The following is a 20,156-nucleotide window of genomic DNA, read 5'->3' as shown; positions in this document are numbered from 1 at the left end:
GACTAGATGACCTTCTGGGGTCCCTTCCAACCCTGATATTCTATGATTCTAATCCTACACAAACTATACACCCAGTGAGGATCATGCGTTGAGAGAACATCATTAGAAATTTCAAACTGTTTTGTTTTAGGAGTAGACTATGCCCTGGGATAATTATAATGTGAAAAAGTATATGCATGTAGTACTTAGAATTCTTCACATGGAGGGGGGGTTAGTTTACACATTTACATATCCTCTCATTATGAAGATCCTTTTGTAAGCAGGGACAAAGGTATTTTTACATTCTGTAAAACATAAGTAAGCCTATAGAGGTCTAGCGAACAAAAGCTTCAAATTTCACACTGTGTTCTGGGAATTTCATCTCAGACCATCATCTCGTAGGAAATTTATGAGATGTTTTAAGTGCTACACCTCAAGGTGACCTGGAAAGCTTCTCTATTTGACTTGAAAGTAATGTTTGTCTGCTCAGTATTTTTAATTTGTGTGTTTCTTAACCTCCTGATACAAACAGTTTCCTGACAGCAAAATCTGCCCCAAGGGTGTGGGGGGAAGGGGCAGTGTGTGTGTGTGTGTGTGTATATACACACACACACACTTTTTTGAGGGCGCCACAATGCCTTGATTAGTTGTGGTTATACAAGCTGAAGGTAATAAAATATACCCATCATAGCCCCAGGAGAGAGAGGTGAGATTTGTCCATTGGAGGCTTCTGGAAGCTAACTGCACAGTAGATACTGAAGAGTCATAAATTTGTAATGTGTAGCTATTGTGGCTGGAGGGATAAATATTCAGTATGTGTTATTACCTGATAAAGTCATACATATGTATGCATCCATTCTATGTAATAATTATTGAATCTAGCTTTAGCATCTGCTTTTACCTGATAAACCAACTTTATTATTTTAAATAAAGCAATTGAAATAATTCACAGGTCACCAGGCACTGTAAAGGCTGCAAAATAAAGCAATCAAAAGGGGAGGGAGCGAGACAAGATTTTAGCTCCTGTCAACATCAAGGGATGAGAGCAATAACTATATCAACCTCCTTTGCATGTGGTTTTACCAGAAATATTCCTGTGTGTTTCAGAATGCATGTTTAAAAAGTTAACTTAGGATACATCTATGGTATGAGCTTACGTGCACATCCTCGCACTAGCTCCATGAGAACGAACATGAGTAGAAACAGTCGCGTAGCCACAGTAGCACGGACAGAGACTGGCGGCACAGTTTAGCCGTGCTGATTATATCCCCACCTGTATCCCATGGGTATGAACTCGGCACGGCTCAGCTATGCCACCTCTGCCCATGCTACTGGGGGGCTATGCTACTGTTTCTATTCACACTCTCTCACTCTGAGCTAGCGCAAGTACAAAACCTGGAAATCACACCGCCAGCTCACATTGTAGACATAGCCTTAACCAACATTAAATACCGCAGAGTTGCAAGGAAATGTGACCAGTCCTAATATGTTTTTTAAAGTGACTTTGAGAGTTAGGCAAAAAGCACTTTTTGTATCCAGCATCTAGCAAGGGATTGGAGCAACTCAATTTACTCCTCCTCATAATGTTCAGCTACCAGTTGATTTGATAAATCATCAGAAGAGAAAACCTGGGAAATTATTTTAATTTAAAGAAGAGAGATGCTGTGACTGGCTAACCTAGTGAGGAGGGCTTTAAACTAGGTTCACCGGGGGAAGGAGACCAAAGCCCAGAGGTAAGTGGGAAAGCGGGATACCGGGAGGAATCACAGGCAGGAATGTCTGTGAGGGGAGGGCTCCTGCCTCATACTGAGAATGAGGGGCGATCAGCAGGTTATCTCAAGTGCTTATATATAAATGCACAAAGCCTTGGAAACAAGCAGGGAGAACTGGAGGTCCTGGTGATGTCAAGGAATTATGACGTGATTGGAAGAACAGAGACTTGGTGGGATAACTCACATGACTGGAGTACTGTCATGGATGGTTATAAACTGTTCAGGAAGGACAGGCAGGGCAGAAAAGGTGGGGGAGTTGCACTGTATGTAAGGGAGCAGTATGACTGCTCAGAGCTCCGGTACAAAACTGCAGAAAAACCTGAGTGTCTCTGGATTAAGTTTAGAAGTGTGAGCAACAAGAGTGATGTAGTGGTGGGAGTCTGCTATAGACCACCGGACCAGGGGGATGAGGTGGATGAGGCTTTCTTCCGGCAGCTCGCAGAAGCTACTAGATCGCACGCCCTGGTTCTCATGGGTGACTTTAATTTTCCTGATATCTGCTGGGAGAGCAATACAGCGGTGCATAGACAATCCAGGAAGTTTTTGGAAAGCGTAGGGGACAATTTCCTAGTGCAAGTGCTAGAGGAGCCAACTGGGGGGGAGCTTTTCTTGACCTGCTGCTCACAAACCGGGAAGAATTAGTGGGGGAAGCAAAAGTGGATGGGAATCTGGGAGGCAGTGACCATGAGTTGGTTGAGTTCAAGATCCTGACACAGGGAAGAAAGGTAAGCAGCAGGATACGGACCCTGGACTTCAGGAAAGCAGACTTCGACTCCCGCAGGGAACGGATGGGTAGGATCCCCTGGGGGACTAACATGAAGGGGAAAGGAGTCCAGGAGAGCTGGCTGTATTTCAAGGAATCCCTGTTGAGGTTACAGGGACAAACCATCCCGATGTGTTGAAAGAATAGTAAATATGGCAGGAGACCAGCTTGGCTTAACGGTGAAATCCTAGCGGATCTTAAACATAAAAAAGAAGCTTACAAGAAGTGGAAGGTTGGACATATGACCAGGGAAGGGTATAAAAATATTGCTCGGGCATGTAGGAATGAAATCAGGAGGGCAAATTGCACCTGGAGCTGCAGCTAGCGAGAGATGTCAAGAGTAACAAGAAGGGTTTCTTCAGGTATGTTGGCAACAAGAAGAAAGCCGAGGAAAGTGTGGGCCCCTTACTGAATGAGGGAGGCAACCTAGTGACAGAGGATGTGGAAAAAGCTAATGTACTCAATGCTTTTTTTGCCTCTGTCTTCACGAACAAGGTCAGCTCCCAGACTGCTGCACTGGGCATCACAACATGGGGAATAGATGGCCAGCCCTCTGTGGAGAAAGAGGTGGTTGGGGACTATTTAGAAAAGCTGGACATGCACAAGTCCATGGGGCCGGACGAGTTGCATCCGAGAGTGCTAAAGGAATTGGCGACTGTGATTGCAGAGCCATTGGCCATTATCTTTGAAAACTCGTGGCAAACGGGGGAAGTCCCGGATGACTGGAAAAAGGCTAATGTAGTGCCAATCTTTAAAAAAAGGAAGAAGGAGGATCCTGGGAACTACAGGTCAGTCAGCCTCACCTCAGTCCCCGGAAAAATCATGGAGCAGGTCCTCAAAGAATCGATCCTGAAGCACTTACATGAGAGGAAAGTGATCAGGAACAGTCAGCATGGATTCACCAAGGGAAGGTCATGCCTGACTAATCTAATCGCCTTCTATGATGAGATTACTGGTTCTGTGGATGAAGGGAAAGCAGTGGATGTATTGTTTCTTGACTTTAGCAAAGCTTTTGACACGGTCTGCCACAGTATTCTTGTCAGCAAGTTAGAGAAGTATAGGCTGGATGAATGCACTCTAAGGTGGGTAGAAAGTTGGCTAGATTGTCGGGCTCAACGGGTACTGATCAATGGCTCCATGTCTAGTTGGCAGCCGGAGTCAAGTGGAGTGCCCCAGGGGTCGGTCCTGGGGCCGGTTTTGTTCAATATCTTCAAAAATGATCTGGAGGATGGTGTGGATTGCACTCTCAGCAAATTTGCGGATGATACTAAACTGGGAGGAGTGGTAGATATGCTGGAGGGGAGGGATAGGATACAGAGGACCTAGACAAATTGGAGGATTGGGCCAAAAGAAATCTGATGAGGTTCAATAAGGATAAGTGCAGGGTCCTGCACTTAGGACGGAAGAACCCAATGCACAGCTACAGACTAGGGACCGAATGGCTAGGCAGCAGTTCTGCGGAAAGGGACCTAGGGGTGACTGTGGACGAGAAGCTGGATATGAGTCAGCAGTGTGCCCTTGTTGCCAAGAAGGCCAATGGCATTTTGGGATGTATAAGTAGGGGCATAGCGAGCAGATGGAGGGACGTGATCGTCCCCCTCTATTAGACATTGGTGAGGCCTCATCTGGAGTACTGTGTCCAGTTTTGGGCCCCACACTACAAGAAGGATGTGGATAAATTGGAGAGAGTCCAGCAAAGGGCAACAAAAATGATTAGGGCTCTGGAACACATGACTTATGAGGAGAAGCTGAGGGAACTGGGATTGTTTAGTCTGCAGAAGAGAAGAATGAGGGGGGATTTGATAGCTGCTTTCAACTACCTGAGAGGTGGTTCCAGAGAGGATGGTTCTAGACTATTCTCAGTGGTAGAAGAGGACAGGACAAGGAGTAATGGTCTCAAGTTACAGCGGGGGAGGTTTAGGTTGGATATTAGGAAAAACTTTTTCACTAGGAGGGTGGTGAAACACTGGAATGCGCTACCTAAGGAGGTGGTAGAATCTCCTTCCTTAGAAGTTTTTAAGGTCAGGCTTGACAAAGCCCTGGCTGGGATGATTTAATTGGGGATTGGTCCTGCTTTGAGCAGGGGATTGGACTAGATGACCTCCTGAGGTCCCGTCCAACCCTGATATTCTATGATTCTATGACTGGGGTCCTAGTGGGGAGCCAGCTATGGTCACTCAATTAGGGTGAACTGCAAAGAATGGGCCATAAAGCTGATGGATATTCCAATACTGAGATTTACTAAGCCCACATAAAACAACATCTTTATTACTTTACTGGTTACTCAGAAGTCCAGACCACACAGTTCCCTTAAAATGATCCAGCCTCAGGCCTCCATACAGGTATCTAAGTCAAAATCCTTATTTCATCATATAAAAGAAAAGGTTCCACCAGTCCCAAAGGATTGGACACGTTACCTCCCCGGTTACTGAATATTCCAGATTTTACCCAAATACACACTACAGCCAATTCTTATTAACTAAACTAAAATTTATTTAAAAAAACAAAAGAGAGAGAGAGTATGGTTAAAAGATCAATATAGATACAGATATTAACTAGCAAGACATTTAAAGACATCTCAATGTATTTTATGGAGTGAAACAAATGGAATCATCATTAGAACTCATAACAATTGATATTGTAAGTGATCATTCATAAATTACTCACCTCTCCTTTTCTTTTTGGTACAATGTGCTGCTCAGGAGTAAATTTATATGTATCTCATGGTTGCTTATCTGTTGTTCCCACTGTTCAGCGGAGATGGTTGAACAGCAGCATTCGCTGCAGACAAGGAGCTTTCAGATTCTGTCAGATACTTGAGGGAGTCCTACAAATTCTGCATTACAAGACATTGTTTCCTACAGAGAGTGATCTGACATGCCACTGGAGCTTGTATAAACTGAAAGTAAACACGCCATTTCACTCGCGCTGTGTGTGTATATGTATGTTTTTAAAAACTTACCATCAGTCACATCTAAATTTCCATCTTCCAGTGCTTCAAAGGGTCACTGTCAGGTTATTAGAAGTAATAGAGCTTAATCCTCAGGTCTGCCTAAACCCAAAGATTACTAGAACATGCCAGCACCCTGGCCATGCCTTTTTTGTTCAGGGCTAGTTACACTATATTTCTGGCCACCACTTTATTAATTTAACACCTCTACAAAATTATCTGGCAATAGCTCATCCAAAGCAGGCCAACAACCTTCTTTCTACAGTTCGTAGCACTTGGGGCAGGGCCGCTCTCAATCCCATCCCTCTCCAAAACTTGAACTTGAGCCTAGCACCATTCCTGGGACCCCACTGCCCACCTTTCATATGAGGTTTGAAGGGCTGAGGAAAGGGGGTTGGTGCCTCACTGTACCAGACATTGGGAGCCTCGGTCCCAATCCCCACCTGTGGATTAAGGGATAGCCTCCCCTAATCCAGTTTCACTGGATCCTTTAGAAGTACCTGCACTGAGTACCTGCCAAGTTGCAACAACAGGAAAACATTCTGAACTAAGTTACCCACTGAGTACCTGGGCTGCTTAAAGATTTTTTTTTTTTAAAAATCACATTGCCAAGGCCAATCTGATGCCTGAACACTTCTTTCAAATTCCCCAGTTCCCAGGATTTCCTGCAGCAGCATAATGCTGCAATGTTTTGGTATAACGTTTACAGCTCATATAAACCTGTTGTCATTTTAGTAGAAATGTTTTTCAACAATGTTAGGTTTTAACCATCTCCCCAACCCAGTCTGTTCCTTTATTAATAATTACATCTAAATATCTATTTTTTCCCATAAATACAGTACATTTGTCCTTTAAAAGTTTATGGTGAGTCCATCTAAAATTAACAACTTCACGCAAAACACATAATGAATAAAAAGGCAAACAAGATTCTGGTATTTATAAATTTTAAATGTAATAAGTAAAAAATTACCCTTATTTCCTTTTTCATTATGTACTAATTAGTAAAATCCAAATTGGCAGGAAATACGATCCATTCCACATTTTACAGTATTTCCTACTGCATATGCTATCTGTTATATACACACAAGCTAGAGCATCCTTGTCCCATTTTCTTATTTGTAATTTGTAATAAGATTTTTACATCAGAGACTGAACCTGCTGTGAGGACTGTTATCGCAAAGGAACCATCCTGCTGTAAAATGTTTCCTCAGCTCTGTTCCAGATTAACAGTACTCTGTCAGCCATTTGATTTAATAACAATGAATGAACCATTTTCTGACAAATTTTACATCCTCTTTCTACTTCAGGGCTTACATGGATTGCAGAGAGAATCCAAGCCTACTAGCAGCTAGCCATTTTTATGGGACACAGAATAAAGGCTTATGAACACCTTCTCTGAATATAAAATCCACTTTACTCACCATAAATCTTACAAACCCTGAATAAGCTAATTAGCATAACCAAAACAACGCATGATGACAGAGGTGTGAAAAAATAGATGTTTGCTGAAGCTCTGTTTGTAAGACCTAAAAATAATCCAAAATGTGGGCAAGCATGTTTTTATCATTTCTAAATGCAAACATTTCCCTAATTATGAGTTACCTTGAGTGGTGGATATACATTTTCTTCTGATGTTGTTCATCTAGCCATTTTGGACCTTGATACTTGTTGCAACGGTTCTGCAATGCAGCTCAGTTCTGCGACTGCTGGAACCCTGTATAGTCAAGTATTGTAAAAACATATGGAAAACTTGTATGTGTATTTATATATACACATATATAGGTATAAGAGAACACAGCAGACCAAGCAAAATGAGGTGGAGGTTCCTACAGTTCCCCACTCTCATCCAGTGGTCCTCTCCCATCCTCCCCCACCCCCATCCTGGCTCAGCTTAAAGCCTTTGTGCATTGAATTTGATCCACTATCCCAGCCCATGGAGGCTTTACCTGGCCTGCTGAAAGTGAAGGATTCAAACATTGCCCTTGTGCATTGTTTAAATCTCTCTGGGGAGCTCCAGTGGGCTGCCTTCTATGCAGCATGCTCCTTTTCATATGACTCTTCTGCTTCTGCAACTCCCAGCTGACCCAAAAATATATAACAACTATGTTTGTACAACCCAAGGATATGCATCTTCTATCCTGTACCTAGTTACATAGGTTCAGAGAATTCTTGAAGGCACTGGGCTTTGCGTTGTACAGCATTCTAATATTCTGAAATTCAGTATATGATCTCTGCATTGAGCTATGTATTTATAAGACACACTCACACCTTGCTGTCACCACTTTGTTTGGTTCCTTGCAATTTAATGTTGCCAATTCTGGCAATATTTTCTTGTTTTTTCTTAAAGCCTCAGCTCCTGGAATAGTGTGATTACACGAGAATTTCACAATTCATTTTTAAAACCAAGTTTCTAGTTCATGTTTGTGGAGAAAAGTCTGATTAAATGTTTGTTAGGCTTGATTCTTTATTTTCTGATCAGCTTTCTATTTTACAAAGGCAGACATCGAGTTTGAGGCCAGCCTCATTACTAGTCAGCTATTACAGTCCAATGCAACATTTTTGTGCTGATTTCAATTTGTGATCCTGGTTACCTATTTCTTATATAATCTCAGCACAGGTATTCATTACTGTGTCAAGAAACTTACCACTAACATTTGTGTGAATTATGCAGCTACAGTCTATTGGAAATTCACCCTCCAAAAAGTTACAGAGCATCTATCCTTTAATCCTTTTGCCTGAAAGTCTTTTCTTTTCCAAAGGAAGAGGCCTAGTTTCACTAGCCTTTCTGCTTAACTTTGAATCATTCTGGTTCTCTCCACTGTCCCTTCTCCATTTTTGTAATATCAATTTTATATCAAGGTGACCCTAATTGAGCATATTATAATAAGGGTGTTATAGGACTACCAGTCTTCACATTTATTATCCACTCGCAACTTTTTCTCTGAAAATTCTTCTTGACACTAGAAAAAGAATGATTGTACTATATAAGATGTATATCCAAACATATATCTGTCTTACTCTCAAGGCATTTTGGGGGTTCCATGGTTCAGAACTCACCACCATTGAAGTGTGAAGAGTTAGGTGAAATTTAATTGCACAACATTTCAAAGATGCAAATCGGTCAGGGAAGAGGAAACCATGTTACATCCATTACATTTTCAAGAGCATCTGATGCTGACATTAAAACGGCTCCAGAGGCAATAATTTTCAGCATATGATGAAGTTCCTCAGAATCAATTTTGTACAGTCTCTTCATAAACTGATGGGAGAGAAGGATTGTGAGTGTAATATGGGAATCAAAAGTTTAAGTGTCATTTCAATACTAAGGGCATTTCTCTGCCCTAGTTGCATGTGTGTGGATATATATATATAATATATACACACACTTTCAAGTTGCATATGAAGCATATTTATCTGAAGTTTTAATTTACAAGCCAAAGTAAGTCTAACCCATTCAAAAAGAGTGACTGACATACTGTGTGTGCCAACTGGTAGCCAGATAAGCCAAGTAAGTAGCCAACCAGTGAAACCTCTCCCCTTGGATAAGCTAGTTTTTGTGTATCTTGTATGACACCCACAGTCAGCATTCCAATGGAAACAGCTGTTGTATGAGAGGCTGAGACCTAGGAGAGAGGTTCTCAGATACCATGGTAAAGAGGGGAGGATAGTTACATTGACTTCATTAGGACAACTCGCATGCTTACAGTTAGTTAAACATGAGCTTTAAGCACATGTTTAATTTTAATGCTTTGCTGTATCACGGTCTTATGGAACAACTGAAATGCCCAACCTTTGTTAAACAATGGCCATGGAAACAAATGAAATAGTCATTCATTAAAAAATTAAACCAAAAAGCAAACAAGACAAATAAGAAATTTAATCTGGAGTACCTGAGCTGTCTTTGGCAAAAAAGAGAGGAAATAAATCATGAACCAACCCCACTGAACTTTGTCATTTCCAGGCTTTTAAAATGTAGTCATAATTATTTGTATAGCATTGTGAATGGTTACCCAGTGCTATAGAGTTGAAAATTGGGCCAAACAAGTAGACTCTTCCAGCCCCAACAGGTTTTCATTCTGTTCTCTCTGTCTTTCTTAATAGCTCATCCCATGATTTTTGGTCATCTTCGTTCCCTCTTTCAGGTTGCCCCTAACTCTTGGCATCCCTCCTAACTCTAATGTGATTGCTCGCCTGTCACTCTTTGCTCAAATGCCTCCTTAAAAGGCACTCCTTCCACCAGGGCTGGCATTAGACTTGCTGGGGCCCAGGGAAGAAAATGAGGAGTGGCCCCCACCCTGCCTCCCTTACTTGCTCACACACTGAATTTCTGCAACGTCCCTGAAGCTGAAGCCCAAACCCTGCCACGCGCCCTGTGGTATGCGGCGTAGGCAGTTGCCCTGCTTGCTACTCCATAATGCCAGCCCTGCCTTCCACCAAGCCTGCCATTGTGAACCTACATAAGCTATGGATGCTGTTATATACCCAATTAATAATAAAATACAAAAACTGCAGTGCTATGATAACCTTCCTCTGGTTATCTGGGGTAGTTTGTATCTGTACTGCTTTGTCTGGCGATATGGATTGTAAAGTAAGAATGGCCACAGACCATGTTTTCCTCTGTTTCTGTGTATCATCAACACATTGTTAGACCATAACATATTAACAATATGTTAATATTAAGCACAAGCTAATAGTACTAGAGGTGTGTGGTCCTTATATTTGAATTGCTGGGGTAATAGGGCTTCAAGCACCAGATCCTCACCTGGTGATAATCATCATAACTCCATCTATTGACTTCAATGAGGCTGTGGTGATTTACTCCAGCTGAAGATCTTGCCCTTAATTTTTGAGACAGGCAACCCAGAACAGACAAATGTTCATATTAATATTCTGTATGTTTTACATGCCTACTGAGGAAAAATGTATTTGAAAGCATCATTGGAGGATTTAGAGTTTAGAATAATATTCAGTTACAGGTTTCAGTTTTCAGTGATGGGTTAAATTAAAGAAGAGTTACAGAATAATTGTTATGAAGACCCACAAGAATCTTTATTAACTTAAGTTGCAACAGATATTGTCAATCACAGATATTGTCAATTGCCTCACACACCACAATGTTCTAGTAGGTTACATAGAAAAAGCCTGCACTGTTTCTCTTCTTTCTAGACTGCCTGAAAATAATATTCACCATTTCAACAGGCATTTGATATAGGGGAGGTAGATGTATAACACAAAAGGGTAAAAAAGGAGGGAGAAAGAATCAAATCTATCAAAAGACAGCAAATGATAGTAATTCATTTGGAGAAGATTTTTGAAAATCAGATTATGTTAAATCTGCCCTTGAGAAACATGATCCATACATATGGCACACAGCTGGTAAGCCATGCTCCTGCACACTTCGTCAGCATTACGGGGATAATCTTTACATACACACAAACTGTTCCTGAATAGTTTCTCTAATATATGAGCTGCTTTTCTTCAAATGTTTGTATATACTTTGTTTTCCAAACATTTCTGGGCCAAATGCTTACGTGAGCAATGATACTGCCACGGATGTGGATATCCACAGACAATTTTTGCGGATTGCGGGTCGGATGTGGATACAGCTTTTTGTATCTGCTCAGGGCTCTAGGCATAAGAGCCCCCACGCCTATTGTTGTGAGCCAGGTGAGGATCACACTTAAACTAGGACAATTCTCCCTCTACTGGTTAAGCCAAACTATGCTGCATCACAATGAAAAAACACCATCTGGCCCATGATCTTCACCTGTGCAGATAGCACTAAACCCAATGGATCATTAATTACTAGGGTGATAGTATATACCGTTTCTAAATAAAAACTATATTAAAAGGTACTTTTTAAAATAAAAATAAACAAAATTGCCTATCTGCAAACGGCAATTAATCTGTGATAGCTTTCACCCTCACATGAAGTACTGTACTAGGATTTTAACTTTTCAGTTTGGGGGTAAGTGCCCTTCCTTCCATGCAAACCTGTGGAATGCAACACCCTCCTCTGCAGTTCTGCTTCCAGATTTTTTCTTAGACACCAGACCGTTGTTGAATTGCCATTCTGATTCTCATCCACGCTGCTGGAGAAGCACTTTTCCCCTCTGCAGGTCTGCTGCTACTATAACACTCAAATCAACTCCCAATTCAGCCTCTGAGCGAATGTTGTACCAGGGCTTTTCATGTAAATTGACTAGTGTTCCTGCCTCTCTCTGAAGTAATGAATATGAGGTTACATTCACAAGAAAAATTGCAGCATAATTTCTTTATAGGTTAAGAGCCCAAACAGCTTCATCTAAATTCTGTTTTATTCTTTGGGTCTTATTTTTCTCTTTCTGGATTTTGCATTCTTGTACATTCTGAGCTTCTTTTTTGTTTCGTTGGTTGGGTTTTTTTGTTATCACAGTACATATGAAATAGTGTATACTGGGGATTAAAAAGGGAGGATATCTTTCTCTATCCCAAATACTCAATAACTAAATCTTTGTGCAGTGCAGTTAAGAGGCAGAATGTATGAGTTTTTTTTTATTTATTTGTGTTATAATTTTATCTCTTTCCAGAATAAATGTTCTCCTGCTGGACACACTGTCTAATTAATAATGATCAATCTACTTTATGTATTGTAACATACTATTCTCACTGCCCTAAACTGAATACAGTCTGTTAGGATAGATAGCCCTTTTGAAAAATTATTATAGCTATATGTAACAAAGAAACCCTAAGAAAATCACTTCGCAAAGGCTAGGGGAAAGGTAGTGTTTCCTTTTGTTACAGTGTTAGGTAATGATCCTTTTTTTGGTGGTGGTGGTGCGGGGGTCCTAAATTAAAACCGACCATGAATCAAAATGATTTTAGTGTTACACATTACATTGTCTGATAGAAAATATTAATTTCAGTGCATCTATGCAAACCCATACTTGTTCAGTCAAGATAACCTTATTATCTAAAGTAAAGACAACCTGCATGAACACAGGTTTGTAAGGAGAAGCCAATGGCTAATTGCTGATATATATGACAGATAATGAGCCAGATCCTCAGCTGATGTAGTTCCTTTGGAGACAACATTTATCATAGGTTTGTATTGTGTTGTTGGTTTTATTGTGAATTATCGTAATTGATCTATGTTCATTAAAATATACCAAAAGTAGTAGGATACCTGGCAATTTTTAACCATGTAAGTGGACATAAAATACAATTACACTTTTCTTCTTGCAGGGCTGCCAGATGATTTATCAGTGAGGGACCATGGGGTCAAAGATAAAACAGGCTATTTGAAGCTTTTTACAGTGTCTTTATTGGGATTATTTTTATTATAGTTATACTGAGTGCTGTCATGCCTCTAGTGAGTCAGTGCCTGGGGACGTTTATGCTACCTGTCACCCCCTCTTAACAGCTTTGAACTTGCATGCAAAGGTTGGAATATTATTGTGCCATTTTTCAGTTTCAGCCTGCAGTGGTTTAACACAGTTACTGACACGTTTTTTCACAAGATGAGCTAATACCGACAAGCATTTCGGAAGGGAGCCCTAAGGCTAACAATAATATTTATATCTTCTGCCGTTCAGAGAAAAGCAGAACCGATGAAACACTTGAAAAATCTGGTCTGTTTCTTTTTGGTCATTAATGTTTCAGTTCATTCTGTGGGCTGTTCTGTGGAAGACTGGATGTTCTTAATCCAAGAAAACAATATTCTTATTCAAATCTATTACCTATGAGGTTCCAGTTTTCCATGTATTTCTTGTTGGATGTTTAATTTTTTAAAATATTTTTACACAATGATGCACAACATGGTGAGGAATTTGTGTGCATTGACCAAACTGAACTGATTTTGATAAAATAGACCTGCTGAATGAATAGCACATGGCAAATGCAAGAGAAACATAGAGCTTGGTCTAACAAAGTATCTGCAATCTTTCCGTCTGTGCATCCTTCAGTCAGATGCAAATGTTGGCTCTGTGGAAGGCTGACTTTTCCCTGCATTGGTTCCAATAAATCTCATAGTCCTTTATCTCACACCCTTCAGTGAATTCCACCATGATTTCAACAATTTCCATCCCACCATCAACCTCAGCCTGGACCAGTCCACACAAGAGATCCACTTCCTGGACACTACGGTGCTAATAAACGATGGTCACATAAACACCACCCTATACCACACCACATGATCCATTGTCTACAGCCAAGGTCTTTGATACAACCGCATTTGCTCCAACCCCTCACACAGAGACAAACACCTACAAGATCTCTATCAAGCATTCTTACAACTACAATACCCACCTGCTGAAGTGAAGAAACAGATTGACAGAGCCAGAAGAGTACCCAGAAGTTACCTACTAAAGGACAGGCCCAACAAAGAAAATAACAGAATGCCACTAGCCATCACCTTCAGCCCCCAACTAAAACCTCTCCAAGGCATCATCAAAGATCTACAACCTATCCTCAAGACAACCCATCACTCTCGCAGATCTTGGGAGACAGGCCAGTCCTTGCTTACAGACAGCCCCCCAACCTGAAGCAAATACTCACCAGCAACCACACACCACACAACAGAACCACTAACCAAGGAACCTATCCTTGCAACAAAGCCCGTTGCCAACTATTTCCACATATCTATTCAGGGGACACCATCATAGGGCCTAATCACATCACCTACACTATCAGAGGCTCATTCACCTGCACATCTACCAATGTGATATATGCCATCATGTGCCAGCAATGCCCCTCTGCCATGTACATTGGCCAGACTGGACAGTCTCTACGTAAAAGAATAAATGGACACAAATCAGACGTCAAGAATTATAACATTCAAAAACCAGTCGGAGAACACTTCAGTCTCTTTGGTCATTCAGTTACAGACCTAAAAGTGGCAATTCTTCAAAAACAGACTCCAGCGACAGACTGCTGAATTGGAATTTATTTGCAAACTGGATACAATTAACTTACACATGAATAAAGACTGGGAGTGGATGGATCTTTACACAAAGTAAAACTATTTCCCCATGTTTATTTCGCCCCCCCCCCCCCCACACACACACACTGTTCCTCGGATGTTCTTGTCAACTGCTGGAAATGGCCCACCTTGATTATCACTACAAAAGGTTCCCCCTCTCCCCGCACCCCCCCGTTTGCCTGCTGGTAATAGCTCACCTTACCTGATCACTCTCCTTACAGTGTGTATGGTAACACCCATTGTTTCATGTTCTCTGTGTATATAAATCTCCCCACTATATTTTCCACTGAATGCATCCGATGAAGTGAGCTGTATCTCACGAAAGTTTATGCTCAAATAAATTTGTTAGTCTCTAAGGTGCCACAAGTACTCCTTTTCTTTCAACCAGTCTCTGACTCCTTCCCTATGACTCATGACCTGCACTCTACATTTTCCTCTGATTATCTTATTGAGTGTCCTCCTTCACTTCCAGTGGCAGCTAATCTTTTTGAGGAGCTACAGAACCTTCTTATGCCCTGGGAGTGTTCCTGAGGCACAATTCTTCTACTCTACCTCCTGCTCAGGGCATTTCCTTGAGAGTATAATTTCTTACACAACATTTGTAAAGCACTTTAAAATCCTTGAATGAAAGGTAGTACAGAACTACAGGTATTATTGTTACAATATACTGTACTGCATTTGTTGATTATCAGAGATGGTTTGAGTTTAAATAAACTGAACAATTTTCCACCTTTTGTCCTGTACTAATGTCTTAATACTGACTTTGCAATCTCAAAGCATAGTGTTGCAACACACTGTTATGTCACAAAAACTGCATTACAGCGTTACTGCAGGATCTGCCAGACCAAGGGAATGGCTTTTTATGGTGAGACATAATGATCCTTGCTACAGATAAAGTGGTCAGAGTGCAATTCAGAGAGGTTTGTGCCTTTCTGGAAAGTGGGAGCCCATGTGGTTCCCTTTCAAGCCGTTTGAATTTATGCTGGTTGTAAATGGCCCCTGAAGGCCAAAAACACAGCCAGGGATCAGTGTGACCCAGGCACAATCCCTTGTCTCCCTGCTGCCAGTGTAGCAAGGAAAAGGGTGTGTTTGGAGGAAAGTCATGGTGGATACCCTATGATGGCTCTGTGTTTCTGGAGGATCACCTGTACACTGGGCTCATCCTCCCCATTTTAGTTTAGAAGGCTTTAGAAACACATTTCAGCAGCACTGTGCTGTAACAGGAACTGCAGTCTGGTGCAGTGATGACACAAATATCTTCAACAGTGAAATTTAGCCCTGTACAGAGGACCAGCACCAGGCCTATGGACCACTTGAGCACCACTTAAGGTCCAAATGGAACTTAAATGGTGTGTAAAACTTAATGAATTTCACTCCTCTGCCTATGCACCATTTAAGGAGACTAATGGAAATTACAGACTATGTAAATTGTCTCCTTTCCAAGTTTACTACATTGTGAAAATTACTCTAAAGATTATTTAAAGGGTTAATGATTTAATCCAGTCTTAAGCCTCTATTTTTGTGGGCCCAAACTTGTGGTCCCAGTTTTGATCCAACAGTTTAGGTCACATCAACTCAAGCTTCTGATTTTCAAGACTGCCCCCACAATTATACATGCCTGTAATTTGTACATTCCAAAACTGAGGCTGTCTGAAAAGAGATGATTTTGGAAGATTCCAAATAAGGAAAAGAACCCTCAATCTCAAGACTATACAACTTTGATAAAATCTAGCCTGCTAGTCTGATACAGCTCAAGCTCTTTGTAGAAAGCAAGCAAGAGGATAAATCGGGGAATTAGAACAACAGCTTAGTTTGGAACATTTAACCCAACTCTTCAAAACAGAAATCTTTCTCACCAAAGCCAATGATGTGATAGGAAAATGTTAAGAACAGCTGTAAGAACATCAGCATTCAACTGATCTTTCTTAGATGACTCAAATACTAGTGGGTTCATAAAACATGTATCAGCATCTTATACCCACATTTGAAAAAAGCAGCTGGAAAGTGAAAACAAATATAAAATCAAAGGGAAATATTGTACCAAACATCCATTATGAGAGAGGCAAATGACATCAGCTTCAATTAGGGATGTAACAAATACATTATGTAGATTTATTTTGTAAATACTATTCACAATTTTAAGACGGGGGAGGAGGGGAAGCCACTACACACCCAGAAAAAAAATCTGATTACAAACTAATAATCCAAGCAATCTCATGTGATTCTAATGAATACACGATTAATAGAGAGAACTATATATATATATAGATATAGATAGAAAATACCCATCCAAAACTTTCTAGGATCTCTCAGAAAGAAATGTGAGGAGGGATGCTATTGTGGCTAAAGCATGGGACAAGGAGTCAAGAGATTTAGGCTCTATTCTAAGCACACCGAGCTAGTTGAGAAGCCATGCACAGTGGCATGGGCTAGTCACTCAGGTACATATCCATGGCCCTGGGCAGGCTTGTTTTTGGGAAGCTAGCCCATGCTGCCATGGCTACATTGCTGTTCTTTACTCGAGCTAGCTTTGATCTCGCTAGAATCTCAAACTAGCTTGGGTATGCCTACATAAACTGCAGTCGCACTTCCTGATTGCAGTGTAGACGTACCCTCTGTCTTGCTGTTACCCTGGTTTCCTTAGCTGTAAAATGAGCATAACAACACTTCAACATCATGAAATTCCTATGAGTTAGTTAATATTTCCAAAGTGCAAAAGTGCATCCTTGGGTGAAAAGTGCTTTATAAGGGCTCAATCCAAAGCCCACTGTAGTAAATGGAACACTCCAATAGATATCCATCGGCTCTGGCTCAGGCCCTAAGATTATTCTTATGCCACACTGCACTATGATAAATAGAGGTGTGATATAATTGCATATATTATTTAGTTTACTCTGTTTATAAATTCAGTCTGTTGCTTCCTCCACAGTCAAGTCAGATTTTAGCTGCAGTTTTGTAGGGACTATTTGTGAGAACCTAGTGACGAACGTGTCCCTGTTGTGTTCCTGTTTACTTTCTCCAAATTTGGAACAGTCTTGTTCATTCATATAAACTCCTTGTAAAAGCTTCTATTGTTTCCCTGAGTTTTTGGTTCCACTGATTAAATACAATCTCTTTGATGGATGAGGTTCTGTGTGGGGCTGAAATATTCATCGAGTTGCTCCATTACTATTTTATGATCACTTTCATGCTGTTCACTTTCATATAAGAAGGTTTTAAATATGTGCTCCACTGGCTTCCATAGTGCATATAAGGGAGCGTCCCTGTACTTTCCCTGCTCTCCTTACACGGCTGCTTAGCGATCCTGTAATGGGTAAAGAACTACTTCCAGTCTAGCCAATCCCCAGGATAGATGAAATCAAGAACCCCAGGTGGCAGTCAACCTATCACAGTCACTTAGCTGTCAAATTTTTCTTGTTCTCATCGCTCTCTCGCCTTCTCTCATATTCCTTCTTATTACTTTTTCTTATGCAATGTTTACTGTGGAAATCATGTAGAGTAAATCCAGGCTGTCCCTCTGGAGTTAAGTCTGTTCTACCTAAAAACTAGTAACAAACTGTTTTCAAAAGAGCACCAGGTTTCAGCCCTTTCATGTGTGAGCCTGTACTTGTGGGCTCTCTGAATATACTCAGGACTATCATGTCTATAGGCCAAATTTTTCAGATGTGGCCTCTGATTTTAGTTGCCCAACTTGAGACACCTAAGCTTGGTTAGAAAAGTTGCTCATTACCCCACAGCTCCCATTGACTTCTCTTGGAGTTCCAGATGCTCAGAACCTCTGAAAATAAGACGCAGGCTGCCTCAAACTGGGCACTCCAAAATCATAGACCACTTTTGCAAATTTTGGCCCACAGGAACTTTGGCTTCACACCTCATTTTATTAATACGCATTAAAAGATGGTCCTTGTACTGAAGACCTTACAATATAGATTAAGATAAGACTAAACAACAGGGTCTAATAATCAGTTGGAGGTGTAAAAGGAGAGATGATGAGAGTAAAGGTGAAAAGAACATACAGTCACATATACCAACCAGGTAACATGTAGTGGATTTCAAGAGTGATTGTTTCCTGCAATATTTCATCTTATTACATCATGTGCCACTATACATTTAAAGTATAGATTGGCTTCTAGCTGAAACTCAGCACTGGTCCCTTACCTGCATCCTCCCTCTACCCCTACCTCCAAAGATTCCTCACAATGCTCAGATCCCTTCTGTGTCCACGATCCCACAAAATAAGTACCAGCCTCTCCCTGTACTCTCACTCCTCCTCTCAGACACTCCCAACTGCCTCTTCCCACTGCCTGCCAATTGAAAATAAAATAGTGGATTTGTCACATCAATGCTAGACAAATGTGATAAAGATGATTTGTCACTTGTTCAGTTTTGAATAAAGCCTCAGTGTTACCAGAAGGAAGATAAAATAAATTATCACTTTTCTTTAATAATTATTTTAATCATTATACTGTGATGTTACACTGATTTTTTTAAAATCTATGTGATAGCTCCAGCTCATCAGTTAAACTTTGGATTGTAATTCTCTACGCACGTCTCCTGGTGGCACAGAGCAGCAGAAGTGATATCAGAGGAGCGGGGAAAGATAAAACTGAGGACCAACGTTAAATCCAAGAAATAGCCTGGGGTTTTATACCCCTTAGATATCTAACTTGGAATGAAAAAAATTAAAAAGGATGGCTATGGAGGAAAAAACCCAGAACCAACAAGAAGAAAACAATGAACTTCTTACCTCTTTTTCACAGTTATTCTGGGTTTATGCTTCCTCAGCACATAATCAAGTGCCCAGGCTATATACAGATGTGCTTTCTATAGTTTGCCAATAGTCCAATTTATAGTAAACACGTTTAGCTCATACACAAAGCAATGCTGCAGTGTTGTGGAACCTATCAAAAAAGTTCAGTTGTGGAAACGGAAAGGTCTTTTTGGTGTGACTTTAGTTCTGTGATTTTTAGGCCTGTTTGAAAGTTCAGAGATAACATTCCATAAGACTTAGCTCTGTTACAGGCTTTCTCCTGTAGATATGACATGTTGGTTCCATTATCACCAATGGTTGTTGAGAAATCTGGTCATCAGTACTGGGTCAGGGGTTATATCCTATTTGCAGGTCAACCTCAGGGCAAATTAATCTCAAATGCTTAGCCTGTTATATGGCACACTCTATTCAAGAATTGCAAAGTTAGTTACAAATAGTAATTAATCAAGCCTCACAATACTACTGTGAGTTAGGTAAATATTATCCCCATTTTACAATTAGGGAAACTGAGGAAAGTATTTCAGAGTAACAGCCGTGTTAGTCTGTATTCGCAAAAAGAAAAGGAGTACTTGTGGCACCTTAGAGACTAACCAATTTATTTGAGCATAAGCTTTCGTGAGCTACAGCTCACTTCATGCATCATGAAGTGAGCTGTAGCTCACAAAAGCTCATGCTCAAATAAATTGGTTAGTCTCTAAGGTGCCACAAGTACTCCTTTTCTTTTTGAGGAAAGTGTGACTCACCTAAATGATATAAATCAGTTACAGAACTGGAAATAGAATGTAGGAATGCTGATTAGTGTTCTAGACCTTGCTGTTTCCACAGACTACAGGAGTTCTATTTCCATTAAGCAGAAGATATGGGTACATATGCTTACCAGCCAGAATGTTCTAAGCATACCTGATTTTGAAGAAAGGCTCTATGAGCAAAATATTATGTGGTTCTGCTTCAGAATACAAAGC

This window comes from Lepidochelys kempii, chromosome 4 (genome assembly GCF_965140285.1).
Source record: "Lepidochelys kempii isolate rLepKem1 chromosome 4, rLepKem1.hap1, whole genome shotgun sequence".
NCBI lineage: Eukaryota > Metazoa > Chordata > Testudines > Cheloniidae > Lepidochelys > Lepidochelys kempii.
Note: the sequence above shows the minus strand (reverse complement) of the source record.